General features: G+C 30.9%; 1 pseudogene; it reads right to left on the bottom strand.

Annotated features, from left to right (window-relative positions):
• Positions 1-11,484: 11,484 nt before the first annotated feature.
• On the bottom strand, positions 11,485-12,230 carry LOC148197351 (glutaredoxin-C9 pseudogene; annotated as a pseudogene).
• Between the last annotated feature and the right edge of the window lie 7,599 nt (positions 12,231-19,829).

Genomic DNA, 19,829 nt, shown 5'->3' with positions numbered 1-19,829 from the left:
ATCATGAAGCATGGATTGAAAAATAGTGTAGGAATTTAGGCCATTGTATTGGGCCATCTAGTGTAGGTTTTTTTAAGGCTTGTATTAAGGTCTAAGTAGCATAGGATTTTCCTTAAAGTTAGACATCCAAACCAAGTGGAAAGTGTGTGTCATGTGTCATGTTTCCATTGGAGAGGGTTTGCTTTTGAAAAGGTAGCCACATGGCATCCTAGGAGTGGAGAGGATTTACTTTTAGTAGTGGCCACATGACACTCTAGGAATGAAGATGATTGTGTTTTGTGAGTGGCCACATGTCCTTCCATCATTGGAGAGGTTAGAAGGCCTCATTTTTTTGCCAATGAGAGCAAATATGGGAGATCATGCTTTTAGGGTTAGAATGAGACACCCTTGGCCTATAAATAGAGGTGTCTCCACCCTTGTATTTCATCTTAGAATTATGTAATGTTATGCTGCCAAAATATGACAATACTCTTCCTTGATCAAGACTAGAACAACCCAAGAGGCCCTTCTAGTCACCTTCCTCCTTGAGTTGGCTTAACGTCTCTTGGGGCCACCAAACACTACACCACCACCACCATATCTCCTAAAGGCTTTGAGCTTCTACCCCATCCTTACCTTAGCTCATTATCCTTGGACCATTTACCACCACATTTCTGAACCATTCATCCAAGGAAACACACCTACATGCACATCTCCTAGCTTTGGCCCAACCTAGCCAAGGAGGTTGTCATCAACAGCAAGAGTGCAATTGAATCAATTTTACACGACTAGGAACCTAATTCAAACAACGAATAATAGAAAGACCTATTTAAGACGTTTCTGCACTACCTTGAAAATGATTAAACCTTTATAAAAACTCTTAAATTCTTTAAAATTTTGAATAGCAAGTCAACTATAAGTTGATTTTAATTTATCAACATATTTTATTTTGTTAGAACACTATTTAAATAAAATTTGGTAAGAGAAACTCATGCTATCATACGAATGTGTCAGCATGAACGTTATACGCACCAAACATAGTAGTTTATGGTTTTGGAGCTGTGAGAGTGTTTAATGTAACATCCCAGAAATATAGCTTAAAACTATACTTAAGAGTCCTTACATTTACAATAAACTAGAACAGTTACATGAAATAAACTTAACTTATAGTTATCCTAAAAATAACAATAAATTTAAAATTTTATAGAAACATATACTCAAACAAACCATAAGAACCAACCGAACGGTCATACAAGCAGTGTATTACACCGAACGGTCCTACACTAATACAAAAATAAGCACAAGACTGACGGTCTTACTCCAACGGACACCATCCTCTCCTGTCAGCGCCTGCTCTAGAGAACCCTCATCACCTTCTGCTCACACCCACATGGTGATCATTGCAATGACAAAGACGACCGAACGGACAACATGACAAGACAGGAAATAAAGGTAAGCTAGTGTAATTTAATTAACTATGTTAACATACAATTCAGACAAACATATAATACAATAATACATATACCGAAACCATACAAGCATGTTATAACCGACCACTTTTACTCTGACTATCCGGACTGTATGAATATGTAGCTACAGCCGTTCTTGCACTCGTGGAAAGGTAAACTGGAAACCTCATGAATACCATAGCTGGAAACCCAAGCCGCCACACGAGGTTAGCCCTTCATCCCTCACTGTAGCTGGAAACCGCAAGCTACAACATGAGTTTAGTCTGTTAGCTGGAACCCCAAGCTATACGCGACCAGGCCTCCTGCTATTATCACCACATGCGTCACCATTCTCTACTTGAGACTCGGTGACCATTAGAATGTCAGGATGAACGTTAGCTTAGTCTATCCATATTCATACTTTATCAATTCAATAACCATTCACCGAGACATTCCTCCCTGGAACTCTCTTCCATACCAACTTGAAATATAATACCAACATACTTCCTTATCCATAATATATTTAAGTAAAATTAAACCGAACAGTAAAACAATCACCATCATTGATTACAACCGAATGGAAAAGTGTAGCGTAACCTCTGAACAAGACCGAAAGGGAGACTACTCCCTATACGTGAACATGACCGAACGATCATGTAAAGAGTAAAACTCAAGCATGAGTCGAACGTCTTTGAAGCTGAACGCCAAAACAACCAAATTCTAAAGCTAAAACCGAACACTTGAATCTTAGACCGAACACTTATGATTTATAACGAACACTATTGGCTTAGGCCGAACACTATCAAGAACGAGCGCTTGTACGAGACTGAGCACTACCAAGAATGAGCGCTAGTACGAGACCGAACACTCCCAAGAACAAATGCTAGTACGAGACCGAGCGCTATCACTAGCATAACGGCTAGTACACAACCGAGCGCTAACACTAGCATAACTGCTAGTACAAGACCAAGCGTTATCACTAGCATAACGGCTAGTATACAACCGATCGCTAACACTAGCATAATTGCTACTACAAGAATGAGCGCTATCACTAGCATAACAGCTAGTATACGACCGATCGCTAACACTAGTATAACTGCTAGTACAAGAACGAGTGTTATCACTAGCATAACGGCTAGTATACGACCGAGCGTTATCACTAGCATAACGGCTACTACACGACCGAACGCTCTGAACTTATACATAATGTATAAGTAAGACCGATCATTGAAGCTACTAAACACAAATTACAAACTAAGTACAATTATAATACCGAGGGCTTAACTGATCTGAATACTTTTATCTAGGTTGACTTATGCGTGAAAATAGAAAATTATACTTAGACCGAGCGCTATATTCAATTATACACAATATAAGACTGATCGGTCATTAACTGAAAAACTCTACAAAAGTAGAATTCAGTTAATACCGAACACTCTGAAAAGGTCGAATGGTCACAAATGACTCTCGGCGACATGTAATTATTCTGCAGAATATTGCAGAATTATGATCAAACCTTATTCTTACCCATTCACACCATTTAACAACATCAACACATCTAGATTAATATGTAGAAAACTTCAACATTTCCAATATCAACGAAACATCTCAACATACCACCATTTAAAACATGCAACCATACTAACATGCAACAATCCATACACAGAAGAATCATAATTAAATCACAAGCTTCCCTTACCTCTTGATCGGACAGCAAGCTCAATCAACTACAGAATTGCGCTCACCACACACCAAAATCCTAGAACACCTAAAGCTCACCGATTGAGAAGGAAAGATCACCCCAAAAGACCAAGAACGTGATTAGAAACGAGAATAAGAAAATGATGAGCACATGCAACCAAAAACTTGGCTTGCATGTTAGGAAACAGAATTTCTAGGAAGAGAGTGAACTTACTAACTCTAAACTTGATTTTTGATCTGTGGAAGAAAATGATCTTGACTCCTAGATTGCTTAAACGGTGACTGTTTGAGGAAAGATGAAAGGAGATGAAGAATTTCTAGAGAGAAGAAGGAGAAAAGGTAGAGGCTTGAGTTTTAGAGAGATACATATTCTGAAAAAAAATGAGATGAGCTACGGTTTGAAAATTTGTATAAAAATGTTCAATCTCTTTATTTGAGACATTTGTTCCTCCCTTCCATATGTCATTTTTAGGGGCTTACATTTAACAAATTTATGTTAAAAGAATTAAACCTAAAATTTATTTAATAAGAGTAAAAATTATAATTTAAGATAAAAAGAAAAAAAAAACACGGAAGCGAAAATTAAAATTCATTCATTTATGTACCCTCATGTATTTTTTGTTCATAACTTTGCTTAAAATATAGGCAGGCATTTTTTTGACATGGAATTTAATTATTTTTATTTGTGTGAAATATAAATAAAACTGCATCTAATAATATAATCTTTTAATTTCATTTTTCTAATCCGTGTTTAATTTTAATTTATATTATAAATATAAAACATAACTTATCTTTTTCTTTTTCATTTTCTATTCTGGTTTAGATCAAGTTTCAAACACTAAAATTTGATCAAATCTGTGTTGAAAATCAAATAAATTCAATGAAATCAAATTAATTGAATGATTAAATTTTGAGTTGAATCTGATTGAAGGAACTTAGAGGTACAAATTAATTGAATGATTAAATTTTGAGTTGATATGATTGAAGTAACTTAAGATACAACTTTTGGTGTTAATTAGGAATACCTAACTTGGTATACATTAATCATATGATATAAGTAGAATTTATGTTATTTAAATAAATAAATGAAGTCACATTAAAATATTTTGTATTGAAGGGTTGTATTATTAATTTTTCATGGAGCGTACAGTTATTATGTGACTGACCGAAAAAAAAGATATTGAGATTTATATTAATATTAATTAGTTTAAAATAAAATAGGATTATTAGTAATTGAGTTATGATTAGATTATTATTAATTTAAAATTTAATCTAAAAATTATAAATATTTAAAATAAAGAAACAAATTATTGTATTTATTATAATATCAAGTGTTATAATTATCGAACATATTTTATTGTTCTAAATAGAATTGACACGTGAGAAATTAGTCATAGATTTTGATTGTGGTCATAGTTAGTGCCTAACTTAAAATGTGTATTTTCAAGTGTCGGCGATGATGAGGGTTGAAAAAGGATGACACGCAACTGGATCCACTCATTGGGTAAATTCTAAAGCCACCATTAATAATAATACTTGAGTTTGCGTAACAACTTATGTTTCCTTATTTTTCTCTCAGAAACAGGATTCAATAATGAGACAAACACAACGTGACCATGGAAGATATCTTATCCAAACGTGATTCAGAATTTATTTTACAACCACCACCTCACCAATCATAAATATTTTTCTATTACTACCCACTCTTCTTCATGCAACTCAATTTTAACCTTGAGTTTCTTAAAAAAAAATATACGTGGGATTAAACATTTTTAATGAAAGGTCCGATAGCAGTCCGATAATCATACAATAATATGTTCAGTAAACAACAAATATTATTAAAATAGGCTCTAACCATGATTCTGATACCATGTTAAAAATGGACTTTTAAGCTTAATTCAATCCACAAAATCAACTTGTAGAATGATGTTTGCACTTACTTATAAACTATGAATTGATCTTATTTTTAGTCGATTTAGAACTTCTAACAAACACTTGATAATTTTGTAAAATATAAAAGATAAAAAAAGTGATTTTGTCTTCAACTTGATTGTGTAGAAAGTAAAAAAGAATCATGAATATATTTCATTTCTAGTTCCTTTTTGTATACATTAGTTTTCTGCATTTGACATGTAAGTTAATCATTAGACGATATTTTTCTTTGTACACTGGATAGTAAGATTGGTCCTTTTTTGAATAAAGTTTTCCTTTCTTGTTTCATGTACACTGTAATATATAGTTTCAGTAGTGATGTTGATTCTTGTTTTAGCTTTTCTTTCTTGGTCGCCTTCTCCGTATTCCATGGCTACCCGCAATCATTCTAATATATATAACTTTTGATTTTGTTCTATTGTTGGTGTAAATCACCATTGACAACACATGTCATGTTTGGTTGTACTTTATTCTCTTATGGAAGTGTTATTGGAAAGTATGCCAAACCAACAATTAAAGACAATTTGTAAGTACAAAGATGCAACCATGGCCAAGATTAGAGAGGTTTCAAAGTTTGTTCAATGATTGCATAAAATGTAGTTATTTAGAAGAATTTGATTCCATTTGAAATGAAATCATAAAGAAATACGCTAGCTTCTTGATCAACGATGTTCAGAGATTAATATATACAAAATTTGTCGCAAAATTTGATATTAAATCCTTTCGTATGAGTGTATTAGGTAATCTCGTCCAATTCTTTATGACATTTGAGAATATAGTAAACAAAGCCACATCAATTAATTAGAGGTTGAAAAGAAGAATTCAAAAATAATCGACATCACCAATTGTAATATTAGTGAATATATGATTTATACTGATAAGATTTTTCTAAAAAAATATATTGAGAATTAAGTATTGAAAATTTAAATATTAGTCTAAATTTCACACTAGTGGAAAAAGAGATTCCATGACGGGCTATTATGATAGGTGAAATTCACCTATCATAATACATTGACCGATGGCAATTTTGTAATAAAATTAAGATAAACTATGATATATTTTAAGAAACCTATCATAATAGGTGCAGTAGTGACATTTTCGTAATAAAAAGTACATATATAACATGTAAAAACTACCTATCATAATAAATTGAGCGCGTTGGCAAAATGGAAATTATGATGAAAAGATATTATGCTAGATATTAAAATATTTATCATAATACAATGCAAAACCCCCTCCTTCATTTTCGTCTCAGAGCACATCGGACACTTACACATCTCGAAACTCCAATTTGCGTCTTCCTTCTCGAGTTTCTCATTCTCGAGACTTCTTCAACAGGAGCGTACGTCTTCATTCTCTCCGCTTCTTGTTGATTTCGCATTCACATGTCACATAACCTCATCTTTGTTGTTGCCTTGCGAGTCTTCTCCAACTCTAAACATCATCCTCTACTAGGGTTTCATACTTCTCCATGATTTCCTTCCTATTTTCACCTTTTTTTTCGACTTCACCGATTAAATCATCGTTTATTACCTTTTCCACCGATTAAAACACCTTTTTTTCATCGTCCCTCATTTCTACCGTTCAATCTTGTCTTTGAATCGATTAATCGGTGCACCTAGGGTTTCCTCAAGTAGATTCCCTTTCTATTGCTACAATTTATGGAATTAGGCAGTGTCGATTGTAAATAAAGAACCAAATAATCAGTCTCAATCTTTCGCTCACTCTGTGCTGTTGCATGTTCTTCTTGTTCTTGGAAACCCAAGTGTGGCCTTGATTGTGTACTTGCCTGCTTATGTTTTCATGTTAGGTTTGCTTGGTTGTTTGAGCCTTTTGGTGTTTTTTATTGTTGCAGGTGTTGTTTTATTCTATAACTATTTAATTATCCTTGTTCTGTGACCCCGAACACCATAAGAATGCCTTGGATTAAAATATGATGTTTCTTCTCTTCAGGTATCATCAGTAAACTGATTTAAGTCACCTATTTCATTTATTGACAATTAAATATAGGTCCAATGCTATAAAACTCCTGCCATGAGAAGACTAGGGAAGGGTGGGTCCATTAGGTTTATTGTTAGTCAGCTTAACCTCTTAATTCACGATTAATATCACTGCAAAGTTTAGATATATGTTTGACAATGTTATCATGAGGTGTATATACCATAATTATTAGAGTATGTTTTCTGCACACATTACAAAATTGTTCTAACTTAAATATTTTATTTGTAGATCCTTTAATGATTCATCTCCAATGGAAGCTCAAGACATTGAAAACATTAGAACTAAGTGGGTTTCTTTTATTTTAAGTGTTAGTAAATTGTAGAAACTTGACTACAATGTAGTGTAGGTTAATGTTATATTTGGATTTAATATATGGTTTGATGTACAAATTATGTATTAAATATTATTATATAATTTAATGTTTGAAATGAATTCCATTATGTTAGTTTAATTGAATATGTTCATTTCATGTTATGTTATATTGATTATAAATTGATTGATGAGATTATAATACAAAACAAGTTTTTATGACAGGTGAACAATGTATGTAATAAAAGCTTATTTATGAAAAGTATATATTATGATAGGTGAATAATTACTTGTCATAATATATTCTACATATTATGATAGGTGAAAAAATCTGCATCATAAAACGCTACATATTATGATAGGTAAATCCAGCTGCATCATAATAAATTCGCTATATTATGACTGATAAGTGAAAATCTGTCATAAGACACTAGACTTATTATGATAGGTGACAGACAGTACGTCATAATACGCTTGACCTATTATGATGGAGTTTTCTGTTTGTCATAAAATGTGCAGACCTATTACGATGCCCAGAACTATGATGCAAGATTACCTATCATAATAGGTCATTTTTACTTATCATAAAAAGCGATTTTTCCACTAGTGTCACATTAAATAAATATGAAATTTATTGAGTAACATATAAAGAAAAAAACTCATAAATAAATTAAAATTTTAAATTGAAAGTAAGATTAATTTCCTATGCTGATTTAACTTAAATTTTATTGTATTTATCTAATAAATTCTTCTCTTGAAATATCAATAAATTTAAATTCGATGATTAATAGATATAATATGAAGTTATTTTTAACTATTTATAAGAAATATACTTGCCTCTTTTTATTGTAGTTGTTAAGAAATTTGATTTTGTTTCATAAAAAATATACTTGGACTCTTTCATAAGAAATATACTTGACTCTATCATTGTTGTCAAGAAATTTGATTTTGTTTCATAAAAATATACTTGGACTCATTCATGTGAATGGTTTATTATAGTTTTCACAAATTTAATTTTACGAGAACTCTTTGTACTATGCTTTGCGAGTTTACAATATTAAAGTTAATGTTGTTAAAATGGTTGTAACTCGCGAGTTAATCCGACCCACAACGGGTTTGAGTCGGATTGAGTTTGAAAAAATTGTAATTCTTTTATGCGGATTAGTTTTTAACCCGACTCACTCAGGTTGAATCCGTAGTGGGCCGGGTTGGCTCACCAACCCACCTAATTTAGTTTAATTATTTATTATTTTGTGTTTCAATATTATTAGTTAGCATTTTTTTTATTATATTGTAAATGGGGATAAAAAAAAGATGTTTCAAGAGAGAGAAATGTTATAGGTTTATCTATTCAAGACTCTAATATTATAAATTGATAACTGATACAAAAATTATCAATATTAAAAATTTATTTATTCGTCTTTTGTGCTTGTTTTTTATTACGCTTAGATTGTATGATATATTTTTTTTAATAGTCTTTGGAGTTTAAGATCATTTTAGAGTGAAATTTATTTAGATTTGAATTAAAAAATTATAATTTTTTATTTTAAAAAAAACTTATAATTAAGTGACACTAGTACAAAAATCGCATACAACGTCGAATATTTTGGGCTTTTAACGACGAATTCGCGAACGACGAATTCGCGAACGACGCCATATTAGGAGACGTTAAATTGACGTCGAATTTAAAAAATTCGCGTTAAGTTAATTTTGTCAATATACGACGTTAATTTAACGTCGAATTTTGTTAATATACGACATTAATCACCTTTTTTATTTTTTAAAATTAATTGTGATACTTTTTTACAAATTTATGAGACCTGAAAAGCATAAAAACAACAAATTTCAGTTTTTGGTATTTTATAAAGCAAGAACTATGAACGTAGTATCAAGAACAAAAAACAATAACTAACAACAAACAAGTTCAATCAAACAACAACAACAAACAAGTTCAATCAAACAATAACAAACAAGTTCAACAGATAAGTTCTTCAAAATGAAAACGAAAGCTAACATTCAAAAGGTGGGTTCATTGGAATAAAGTGTCGTCACCGGTGACAGAGAAAGCAGATTGCGCCTATGAAAGACAAAAGCACAAAAATAATCGGTCAAAACAAACGAAAATCATACATAAAATTCATTTGTATCAAATGAAAGAAAGATTACATGTGATGGTCGTCAAACTTCGTTCAAGAAAAGTTTGAAAAGAGAATAGGGTCTCGCGCGCTAAGATAAATGAATTTTTAATCTCCCGCTTAAATTTTTATTGAATTCACTAACCGTTTGACGTCTAATGCTGGGGCGTTCGACGTTTTATATCACTTTACGTCGAATTACAATTCTAAATGACGTCTAATAATTGCATTTATTTACAAAAATGTCACCAGTTATTTTTAACGTTGGTTATTCAGTGGTTGGACATTAAACGTGTGACGTTATACGTTGTTTTTGTACTAGTGTGAGTCAGTGAATCAACCCGTTTAACCCATCAATCCGTGGTGGATCGGGCCAGATTCAAATTTTGTCAGCTCGTTAATAAGTAAGTCGGGTTGGGTTGACTCACTAAGTGACCAACCCGTGGTGGACCGAACCGGGTCGAGCCGGGTTACCCATTTTGACATCTCTAATTAAAGTTATATTTTAAAAATATTCAATTTGAAATATGGTGAAAAAGAATGCAATTAGTTCAATCATTTATGATCACATACATAAATAAAGAATTCAAAGAATAATTCTAGTTCCAATGGCAATGATGCTACTCTTTTACGTATCTTTGTCATTAAGAAGTTATTATATACTCTAATTTTGGAAAGTCAAAAAAAAAATAAAGAAACTCAACAAATCATAGATTATTTACTTCATATCACCATAGGAAGGACTATCAACAACCTAAAAGTTGAATTTAGTTTTGGAGAGTCAAGAAGATAAAGAAATTCAACAAATCATATAAGACTTCATATCATATATGAATGATTATCTCAACGACCTGAAATTGAATTTAAGAGATGAAATATCATATATGATAACATTCCAAACGAATATTTAAAATTTATAATCTTTGTAAAGACTAAATATTTCAATACTCTCAATAATGTATTTGATGAGAAAGGTAAGCAACCTGTTATTAGTAAAAAAAAGGTTAGAGGTCAGAAAACCGTTTAGCATGTAGTATTTTTTTCAAGTGTCATTGTGATATAACAAAGGAAAACAAAGTTTTTTCCTCTAAATTCCAATGTTCATGATTCATAAATCTCTTGATTAAAGTAGTATATGCAGTTTTTTCTAGCTCTCACAAACACATTGAATACCACATTATTGTAACAGGCAAAGATATAAACTACCACAATACTCTAAATTCATATACGTTCATGAGAGATAAAATCGATGAAATTTTGGACGTCTTTATCTGACAAAATAAATGAATTTTAATTTTAAGTTTCAGATTTTTTTATATATTCCTTGTTACAGTTTTTATTTTCGTTTACTCTAGTGAAGGTTTGATATAAAATATGAGAATAGAAGAGATAATATATATAAAAATATATATATATATGAAGAAATCAAATGCAGGTTGAAAATGATAGCTTTCACGAAAAAAATAGTTTGAAGTATAACATTATCATTTTAGTTATTTATAAAAATTAATAACTTCTCAAAATTTTAGTCTTAAAAATTAACAATTTCTCAAATTTTTAGTCGCATCCAAAATGAAACCTACAAATTAAAGATAGATAATTACACTTGGACTATAATTATGTCAATTTTAATAAAAACTTCATCACAAAATTTATAAATAAACCTGAGGTAAGAAGATACGTTATTGCCAATGAACGGTTTGAACGAACAATTTGATACAACAATCAGACTTCTGGACAACATTGAAATTTTGGACTACATAACACCTTAGACTGTTGACATCAACCACATATCCAAAACAATGATGATTTGTGGAAATTTTACTAAATGTGTGTGAAGATCATAGTTTAATTTGCGTAGACCTAAGAATTGCTCTTCAACGAACATAACGTTTTTTAAAGTCTTTCCTAAACAAGTGTAAACCAAAGATAATGTGTCGGATTATTTGCTGTGCAAATAAATAAATAAAAGAGAAAGCTTTAACAGCTCAACTCAGAGTAGAAATTTCCCATTTAATGTTTTGATTAGAATTCATGCATATCATCAAAATAGCACAGCAAAAATCTAAGGCTCAAGAAAGTGATTATTCTGAATCATCTTTCAGGAAAATTACAAAGAAGAAGAGTAACAATGAAACAGGGTGAAGAAAAAAAAAAGAAAAATGATATTGTAGTGAAGAATAAGAAAGCGATATCATAGCCACAAAGCCCCAGCTTGTTTGAGAATAGGAACCAATTCACCAGAAATATGAGTGGACACGATTCTATCCAAGCCTCCAAACAACTTTCCACCGATGAAAACCGCAGGAAACTGCAGCTTCCCCTGCGGTGCCACCCCTTCAGTCCGAACCGTAGCTTCCAATTGAGTGGCGACAATGGCTTCGTCGTTCTCCTCGACCTCATAAACCGCAGGGTTAACACCGAGACTGAGAAGCAAACGGTTGACGACGTGGCTCATGCAGCAGCCTCTTCTCCCAACCACCGTAACGGCATTCTCCCAGACCATGTTGAGCAGCATGGGTTCGTGTTTGGGTGATGTAGAAGGATCGTGATGAGTGGTAACAGTGTTGTTATGAGCATCGTTGTGGGAATGTGTAATTAATGGGAGTGGGGTGAAATGGGTGGTGGGGTTGTGGAGAGGGCGCCATGATCTGAAGGGAATCGCTTGATGCATTGCGTTGGATGGTTAATGTTGAAGGTTGTTGGAAGAGGAAGAGGGTGTGGAACATTTAATACGACATCAAGAATTTGAAAGAGTCATTAGTGGTTACGTCAACGTAGCATTTCTAAGTCACGCGGCGTACGTGGTATTTGGTCACCCTGTTCTCTCTGACGTTCTACATTATGTCACTTTTGCATTCTCTCCACCTATTCATTTGGACGGCGCCCAACTTTTCCTCCTCCTTTTTTTCTATATTTTTTTACTCCTTCTTAATTTCAATTTATCATTACTCTCGTTAAAAGTCTCGTATAAAATAAAAATAAGACCAATTTATAAAATTTATAAGTAGATACAAATCTCATTTTATAAATTGAATTTTGGGATTAAATTAAACTTAAAATTTACTTCTAACAATTCTCAATCTTTAATTACTTCATTAACATTCATAATCTTATAAGATAATTTTTAAAATAAAATTTATACTAATTTATATATTATAAATTGATTTTTTTAGTATATATTTAATTTATGTGGACTAAAAAGATTACATATAAAGTATTTCTCAATTTGTGGTGTTGAAGGTGAGGAAGATGAGATATAAAGATGGTGTTGGGATTGGGCGATATACACATGGTGGAAAAAATTTGTTTGTGGAGCAATGTACAATTGAAGTTTTTGAACACCACTTTAATGACGACTTACCTAATTTAAACGATGTGTTAGGTTTTTCATTTGTATTTAATTTTACTTCTAGAAATAAGAGTTTGTTTATCTTGCGAAAAACGTTCGTGGCACTTTTATTTTAAATTTGTGGGCAAATGCTAAAGACTGACCCAAGATTATTAGTTAATAATTTAATATGAAAATTTGCTTTTAATAGCTAATGTCCTATTAATACTCATTAGCATTTGTTTAAAGGAATCAAATATATATATATTCTTTTTCAGTGTATTTAGCATCATAAGATTTGATTAAAAAAATCTATTATTTCTTAATTTCATAGCAAACTTAAATTTTCAGAGTTTAATAAATAATGTTATTAGATTAATATAGTTTTAATACTCGATCCAAAATATTATTTATAAGTTCAAAATATTTTAATAAAAATAAAATAAGTCTTATAAAATTCAAGTGTAAAATCTTTATAAAAATATTAACACTCCTAAAATTAGAGAAAAAAAAATTATATTTATAATAATGTAAACATAATTAAGTTATTATGAGTTAATATGTTGTTATATTTTGAATCTATATTATTATTCTCTATGTTCTCATATCTATGAAAACCTATAAATATATGTTAGAATAGGTAGTACACTTATCCAAGATTTATTTTTTATTTTCTTACTCACAAAATATTTTTTACGATTTGGTATCAGAGTTATCGTAGGTAGATTTTTCAATTTGTGAGAGATAAAAACTCACACATATTCTGATAGACTAATTTATCTAGATCAAACAGATATATTTTCGATAAAAATAATTATAAATTTTTATAACATCTTTTAATTTATATTTTCAAATCTATTACTTTAAGTAAAGTTGTTATGTTTGAAACTAATAACCATTTAAAAATATAATTTCATAACAAATAGCCGAAAGTTGTTCGGTTAATGTATTAAAGTACGTGCCTTTGAAAAAATATTGACAAAGTGATCTATAAATGTGAAATATTATAAATAGACATATCTATATGATATTTTAATATAAAAAATTAATTATTTTTATTGATAAAATATTTCGATACATTTATAGCTCAATTTTAAACTCTTAAGGTATTTATTTATAGATCTATAATTTCATAACATTCTGTATACCATTAATTTTGAAGTAAAGTATAATTAAAATATACTAAAGTGCATTTACTATACTTTTATTATACTATTCAGTTTAATCGTTAAATTGTCTTAAAGTTTAAGGCTAAAATTCATATAATAAATAATATAAATAGTGCATGGATTGATTAAAGTAAAAATTCAAAAAAAACAGTCACGATAAACAACTAAAAATGGTATAAGTATAACATTATTATTTTATTAATATATAATTTTAAAGTGATTAGAAAATAAGATATAAATAATAGTTAAAGTAGCATATAGAAAATGATACAAGTTATAAGTTGAAGTCTTTATTGCTACATGCGTTCTTCTAAGTATGAATTCAAGTAATGCTTTTTGAAAAAAAATGAAGATTCCAAAAGAACGTGGAAAAAAGGAGTATGGAAACTGTTTATCATTCCACACGGTCGTAATTTTATATTTAGTTTCTGTGTAATTTCTGATATTTATAATGTTATATACAAAATAGAGATATATTTTGTTTTTTTTTTGTTTTACTTAGATTTTTTTATGAATATGATTGGACAAATCTTTCTATAATGACTTACTGAAGAAAAAAAAGGAATAAAACATGAAATGAATTTTCCTGTGAGCCATAAGTTAATTTGTAGGAGTTTTGTCGTATAATGTTTTTAAATTATTATTTTTAATTTGTGGATAAAGTTTTTAAGAATTTTTTTTATAAAAATGTTAATGAGAAGTTGCGTTGCGTAGTGTCGTTGACGGGGAATAAGGACTGACAGGAATAGATGAGGGACTGTGACGTCAACAGCGTCAGCTCCATGGCTAGGATAATACCGTGACATGTTCTCACGTCATCATGTCGTTAATTAACAAAAAATCTTAGCCTGTAGTGGATTGCCACGTCAGCAGCCTAACTTACACATTCATTACGTCATTGCTGAGTTGGAATCTTTGCCCATGGCCCCATCTATCAAGTTTAAAAACAAAAATCAGATTTGTTAAAATCAAATAAAGAGATAGTTTTATTTAAGTTTAATGGCTTGATTTGTACCAATTTGGCTGTAGCGTCTTAAATTAGTCTACATTTTTTAAAATTTTATGTTTAAGCCAAATTTCGTCCAAATATAGTAAAATTTGCTTCAATCAAGTCTTTTTCATTAAATTCACACATTAATTTAAGTCAAATTTGAACATAATTGAAACTTTTTTAAAAAGGTAGACTAACTTAACACGCTACAGCTAGACTGGAAACCAAGCAAACAATTAAACCTTTTATTTAATAATGTTATAATATTAACTTAAATTTTAAAAATATCACCTCCCAGTACATTTATGCTCTTTACCATTTAAAGTGTCGTTTTAATGATTATTTAATAGAAAATAATTGTTAGTAAAAGCACATTCTTTTTCGATATTTACATAAAAATAAAACTCAGATGATTATAAATGAAACTAGACATAAAATTATGTGAGTGGATAATATTAAATAAATAAAATTATTAAAATCAATATAATAATCGATTTAAGTAATAAATTATAATCATGTGGACATCTATTCAATTTGAGAGTAAAATTTCAAAAGTTATAAATTTATAGATGTATTTTAAATTTTTATTTCCAGTATAATATTTTTTATTAAAATTATTAATTAACTATATAAAATTATAGTTTGTTAAAAACATAATTAATAAAGTTATCTTGAGGTTTCTTTAAAAGATTTGATATACTTATTTTATTTATTACAAATTAAAATATAAGTTTTTTTAAGAAGGAAAATAACAGCCGCAATCTAACTAATCCCATAGTTTAATTGATCAGATATAAAAGTTAAAGTATTAATTAAAGGTTAAAGATACTGAGTCTGATACTCACCATCATTTGATCCTTACTTTTAGGGGTTTGGTTTAAAGTGATCTTATCTTTTAAAAAAGTCGAGTAAGGTCTCAGATTTCGTTAAAAAATGTTCAATCTGATCTTTTTTCGTCCACACTACTAAAAACATAACGGTACAAATGTCACCATGGCCAAATGTGAGTGAGTTGTGCAGTTTGATGAATACGTGGCTGAAAGAATTAAATGCAGAAAGAGAAACGTAAGTGGTTGTTTGAAGAATTAAATGCGAAGAGAGAAAAACGTAAATGGCTTTTAATGGTTGAAGAGAGAGATATTAATGTATTGATTAGAGAGAGAATATTTCTCTCGACACTACCCAACAATGCACCAGTTTTATATACCCACCTTCAGATCCCACCCTATATACTATTCCACTCAATAATAACTCAATAATGATATAATTTTCGAAAACTATAAAACTAGATATTTCACTGTTAGGACGACATCAATATAACTAAAACAAAGAATCCTTACTTATTAACAACAAAACCGTGACCATTAGATAACCTCTGCACCTCTCTCATCAATTTTTATATCTTCAAAGAAAACTCCTTTAGCTTCCCTGTACCTGTTTTATAGACCCAAAATTTAAAATTTGCACAACGAAAACCTTAGCCATTCTTATAATCCACCCATGCAACCCCAGGATATCATTTGCATACTTTACCTATCAATAAGGGACATAACAGCACATGCACAATAACAATTTTATGCACTTGGTTTTAACCATATGATGATTTCCCTCCCAAGATAGGTACCACAAAAACCATTAAATGCCAATATCAAGAACCCCTTCTAACTCTCTAGATTCCAACGTCTACACTATACAAGAAGAAAATATAATATTTATATTCATCTTACCTTGGCCCCCACATGCATTGAAACTCTTCACTTGCAAAAAGAAAACATCCACTCATACCATTATGTGATGACAGTACATTACTCAACATTTATACCACTTCCATAAACCCATGTTGGTATCTCTATTGAGAACTCAACCCATCACCAATGCACTCTATTGTCATATTTCACTCATACAACATGTTAACACTTCCTACTCTTATTTACATTCTTAACCTAGCCAACCCACGACTACCCTCCAAAGATTCACGATATGCAGTTATCCCTTACTATAAAATCACATGCACTGTATCCTTCAACCCGTGCATTCATATTCTGGGAATAACATCCCAAACTATTTTTTTTCCTTAGCAATCTACAACCTTCCAATTGGGTATACTATCTATCCATACCGTTTCTCAAGATTAACAAGTTTCAAAGGAAACACATCATTCTCAATCAATACATCAAAAAGCTAACTCCCCTTACCTGGGTTTTCTAGTGAATTCTTTAAAGGCCCCTTGAATCCTAGAAAATCTCGTGACTGCAACAAGGGCCCCTACAAAACTCCTTGGTACTCACAGTCTTCTCTCTATTACTCACTACGCTCATGGTGGAGGACAAAAAGTGGTGGTTTCTCTCTTGCGCACTCTCTCGAGTTGTTCTGGAATGTAACTTAGTGTTGCTTCTTATTTCGCCCACAAGCCACCGGAGGCCGCACGTTCTTCCTCCCCGTTGTCGCCGTCGTTGAGGATACCCAGCTAGTGGCTCCCTCGCGTCCCTGGATCTCACCGGATTCCCTCCAGTACCCACCAGGATACGTCGGTGTGGTTCCTCACCGGTCTCGGTCCGACAGTGGTGGCTGTTGGGATTTGCACCCAACTTACATCATTTTAATTTTTTTTTTTAATATTTACACAGTGCAATCTTTCAAACGTGTAACGTATTCATCAAACTGCACAACTCATCAGGTTTGGACACGGTGGCATTTGCACGGTTATGTTTTTAACAGCGTGAGCGAAAAAGACCGATATGAAAATTTTTTAAGAAAATATGGGGTTTTACTGAACTTTTTTAAAAGGTAGGATTACTTTGAACCAAACCCTAAAAGTATGGATCAAATGATGTATTAAACCAATGTATAATTATTGATTAAAAATAAGGGAAAACGACAAACCTTTATGGATTTTACGTATTGTTTTATAATTATTATATAAATTTGTAATAAGGTTTATGATTTTAAAGTTGAATTGAAGTTGTAAATAAATAATTAAATTTGGATATGTATGGATTTTGTTGAAAAAATGGTTAGAATTAGATCACGATAGCTTTCATTACGATAGCAATGACGCGGTGTGTTAAGCTGAAAGCAGGAGTTGCTAAATATTTGGTAGGCAGAATAATTAAGACGTAAATCTGAAAGCCACATGGCACAGAATATAGCAATTAAATTGAATATACGTCAAAGCATGACGCGGAACATTGTGGATCATATCAAATAAATTACGAATTGGCTAATTTGCCCATACATTGACACCTTAAAACAATAAAAAGTAATTCAAACTTTCTTGGTGACGTTTTGGGTTGAATATGCAATGGATCAAACAAATGAAGAAGCTGCTGCATCAGGTTGTTATCATTGGATTTCTTTGTAATGGTAATCGTATTGACATGTATTCCTTATCAATTAACAAATCAAAACTTACCACTATTAGAAGCACATGTTATATACTAATATAAGAGTTAAAAATGTTTCTTTTTCTATATTATTATAAAAATTTGTGTTGTTCTTAAACTAAATTACAAAAATTATATTATAGTATTTTTTTTTTTGAGGATTTGGATTTGATTTATTATAATATTTTTTATTAATCCAATATATTCAATGCGGATTTGTTTAGTAAATATTATAAAAAATGTGAACTTTGAAATTGCATTAGAAAGACTTTCCATGGTTGTCAGAGGAGGAAGAAGACACGAAAGCAAACACGACAGAATAAGAAAAACTAATCAACTTTGTATGTTTTTTTTGTGTGCATAGAAAAATGAAATCTCTAGCTTAGATAGAGTTTTCATAAAAAGGAAAGGGAAAAAAATCCTAATTGAAACACTCTTCTAGTTGACTCATTAGTCTCCTTAAGTTCGATGGTGTATGTTTACCAATCCAAACTACTCAGCAGGTTCAGTTTTGTCAGGTTCCAATGCCTTTTCATAATAAAAATAAATATTGAAGCGTTTACTTTATTTAAAAGCATATTTTTGGAGTGAAAATCTCTTACAGAGGAAAAAGTTTCAAAGAGAACTCTTAGCATTTTCTGTTCAGTCTAAGGAACAGATCCAAAGAGAACTCCTAGAGTTCGCCGCTCGGTACCTAGAGCAATGAAGACTTAAAGCATGGAAAATAAACTCCCTAAATACAATGTGAGCGACCTCTTTTAAAACTCATAATAACCCCTTACGCACCTCTTTTAATAAAGAGCTTGCTCGGACTTTGGAGACTTATGTACTATATGAAATATACCGATCGAAGTTAATGGTCATTCATGGGCAATTATCATGTATTAATAGGTAAGATTACCTTACGCTCTACAAATATACGATATTAATTATTGATTATCATGGGCAATATAACTGAAGTCAGGTACAATCATCTTCTTCTATCTTAATAAAATATAGATCTTTTTATGAAACATATCTGACTTGAGCGTCGGAGTGTCTTTTGCAAGTCAACCACCAATCGTGAATGATTACTTGAAGAATTGACCGATCGGAGCATGCCAACGAAGGACGACCGACCCCAGAAAAATGTAACCAAAACAATTTATAAAGCTAATAAGGAATTTCTTAAGATCCACCTCTTTCTATTTATAAAACCAATTTTAAATGGTAAATACATTTCGTTTTGATTAGTCTGTTCAAACACATCTATATGATTAATGATTATTTGGATAATATATGAAAAAATGAAATAAGAATGTTTATATCATGTAACTAAAAAGAAAAACAAAATATTATTATATGCTACTATATTTTCACTTATATTACACACATATTTGAAAAGGAAATATTTATTATTAAGTCAAAAATTATAAATGGTACTCAAAACAATTCAAAAACACTATTGGAA

The sequence above is a fragment of the Vigna umbellata genome, chromosome 6, assembly GCF_029865625.1.
Source record: "Vigna umbellata cultivar VRB3 chromosome 6, Vumbellata_1.0, whole genome shotgun sequence".
Classification (NCBI taxonomy): domain Eukaryota; kingdom Viridiplantae; phylum Streptophyta; class Magnoliopsida; order Fabales; family Fabaceae; genus Vigna; species Vigna umbellata.
This window is presented reverse-complemented; position numbering and strand designations above follow the sequence as displayed.